A 3,561-nucleotide genomic window follows, 5' to 3' on the forward strand; every position below is an offset into this window, starting at 1 on the left:
TTATATATATATATATATATATATATATATATATATATATATATATATATATATATATATATATACAGTACATATTAACGTGACTATTAAAAACACAGATAACCAAATCAACATTCTTGTTAATATGATCCACCAACGCGAAAATAAAAACAACTTGAACGGATGTTAATCAAAGTCAGCACAAACGTCAAAGTTTTCTTTCAAAAAACAAGTTTTATTTAATGGCAACGTTTCCAATCATTAGCCTCGGTCCTTATCTATCCACACTACAATAGTTTCATATATATTAGTCAATTTTCATACGTTTTTAATTAAACGGATATTTTCCTGGAACAAATTTTTACACTAAAATTTTCATTATTACAAGCAATTTCATTCATGAAAAGGGGGTTTTCACCAATAGAATTCGTCAGTACTTTTCGATCAATTATTATCAAGTTTCCATATTCTTCATTTTGCACAACCTCTGACTCTGACAAGGACCATAAACTACATGATCATAGACCTCTAACCACCCTTAATGTCATTCATATACAATGATGTATAACAGAATTTCTTCCTTAAATTAGAATGGCAAAAAAACAAAGTATTAAATTGTGGACAGCAAAATAAGCGTTCATCGACTTTCAAATTCCATTTTGACAACTTTAAGCAGGACTGAATGTTAAAGCAAATATTTAAATGACTTACGGATGGGAACTTTGAGGGGACATATGTCTGCCTACCGATTCATCAACACCTGGTCTAAAGGTGCATCCACACGTACCCTTTAACATGCGTTGGCAAAACTGTAGTATCTTGGATTACACAATGGCAACACCGTTTGGACAGGTGTGCGCTAACAAGTTAATAATCATGTTGACTGTAGTACAGGTGAGGTGAACAGCAAACCCACACGTGGTAGGTTAGTGGGCAGCCCAGGATCAGAGTTCTTTGGAACCTGGGGTTTCATATCACCGGTCAAAATGCTACCTAGGTAGGTGTACTAACTTCTTGTGGACACAACTGTTAGCAAACTTGTTACCAGCTTGTTAGTGAAGCTGCTTACTACTTGTTGCCAGTACATGTTCGAGGGCACGTGTGGACGCGCCTTTATGTTGGCCTGAGAGGGGACTTGGGCGCTAACGCTTTGTATAGCGCAAGGTCTATAGCCTACATCAGCCATTCTAACCAGGACTCCGCGGAACCTTAAGGTTCCATGAACTGTTACTAGGGGTTTCGAGAGAATTCATATTTTATTTATGTTTTCATTGATATATTTCTTCTTCGTTAAACGTACTGGGAGAAACCGTATGATCATACGGAAAATTGCTATATGTCTCATCCCAAGGAACCACTGTATATATATATATATATATATATATATATATATATGTATATATATGTATGTATATATATATATATATATATATATATATATATATATATATACAGTGGATCCTTGGGATAAGACATATTGTCCCAGGGGTTCCTCAAGTGACAAAGGTTGGGAATCACAGGCCTATATAGATATTCGATCTCAAGACGTATGTACTGCAGCGTAATGACCTACCCCTCATGATCGACCTTTAAACCTTTAATTTAAGAGCTTCATCCACGAGCTTTGACCGCAGAAATGTATCATGGATATTGTGGCTTGAATGTTCCGTATGGACTAGTTTATTCACTCGCTGAAATGAGCTTCCATAATCATTAAGGTACAGAAAACTGGTTCAGTATTATCAATGGCTGTTGTTGTGTATTAATGTCGTCAACATGTTGTTACTCTAGAAATGTTTAAAATGTCTCCGATGTAATATACGATGTTACTGTTCTAGAAATATATAAGAAATAGTATATCCGTTTCTGTTGTGCTAAACATATATCTAGAAGAATATCGGATTCTGTTGTTATTTTAACATATCTACGAAACATTATATAATACTGTTGCCGTTTTAAAAATGTCTCTGGAAGAGTATGAAATCGTATTTTTTTTTTCAATATATTGATGTAACAGCATCCGATCCAGAGGGTGCTCTAAAAAATGTTTATGGAAAAGAATCAGATTGTGCTGTTGCACCAAACCTATGTAAATCTCAACCAGAAAGGCATTTTAATATCGAATTCTACCTTAGTTAATGTGCATCCAATGGATATTCATTTACGGTAAACGCTTCTAGCTGGGCAAGGATTCGAACCTATGCATCTAAGTCGAAACAAATGTTAGCAGGGATTCTTAACAAGCATAGTTGGTAAGAGTCCCTCCTTGCTGGCATTTGTTTCGGCCCAAGAAGCATAGGTTCGAATCCTTGTTCAAGCATCTACCATAAATGAATTTCCAGTGGATATACATTTCCAAAGGTAGAATTTGATATTAAAATGCCATTGTGGTTGAGATTTACATTGACTAAAATCACGAGTGATAGTGATAAATACTCACACCAAACCTATATGTGGAAGAGTATCAGAGTTTTGTAAAGTTTCCACAGATGATAATTTGATTCAGCTATTCTATGTAAAATGTCTTTGGATCAGAGATCTGACTATTTTCGTTTTGACATATCTAAAAAAGAGCTTTAGACTCTATTTTGTGCATTAAATTTTTTTTCTCAGTCTAAGCAATACAGTGTTCACTGTTATTAATCATATAACGTATTTAAACCACTATACACTGTTAAAATAATTTCCGTAAAAAACGGTAAACATCCTGAAATGAATGTTGCCCGGCATTTACCCTTTTAAAAACCGCTATATTGACCTTAAGGAGAGATATTACGATCACCAACCGGTAGAAGATAATAACAAAGTACGGTAATATTACGGTCGCCTGTATTTTACTGAAATATGGCTGAGAAAAGTATATTTTTTTACGGAGAATTTCCGATTAAAATTCTGGTTTTTTTCAACAGTGTAGCTGTTATGATGATATTGCTGTACACACTTGGTATTTCAATGTTGCTGTCATTATATATGAAAAAACAATTTTGTGAATAGACACAAAAGTAATTCTCCCAGTAAAACTTTTGTTCCTATATTAGATGAAATTATGAATGTAATTGATATAATTAGCAATTTGTGATAAATGTTAGACCCAGTAGTTAATTAGACACACATGAGTATCAATGAGGAATTTGCATGAGAATATTTTGCTATTTTTTACAATCGATCAATCTGAATTTCAAATGGAGTTGATATATAGATAATTAATTATCAATCATTTATGTGTATGAAACCTGAACGAAACACAATTCAGTAGTGATTTATGCTATGCAAGAGTTTCAGATAGTAGTTTCAGATAGTATTTTGGTAGACTAGAATCTTTGTGAAATTTTTTTTATTATTATTATTATTATTATTATTATTATTATTATTATTATTATTATCATTATTATTATTATTATTATTATTATTATTATGACTAGCTATTATTATTATTATTATTATTATCATTATCATGACTAGCTAAGCTACAACCCTAGTTGGAAAAGCAAGATGCTATAAGCCCAAGGACTCCAACAGGGACAAATAGCCCTGTGAGGAAAGGAAACAAGGAAATGAAGAAGCAAGGAAAGTAATAACACC

This window comes from Palaemon carinicauda, chromosome 9 (assembly GCF_036898095.1).
Source record: "Palaemon carinicauda isolate YSFRI2023 chromosome 9, ASM3689809v2, whole genome shotgun sequence".
NCBI lineage: Eukaryota > Metazoa > Arthropoda > Malacostraca > Decapoda > Palaemonidae > Palaemon > Palaemon carinicauda.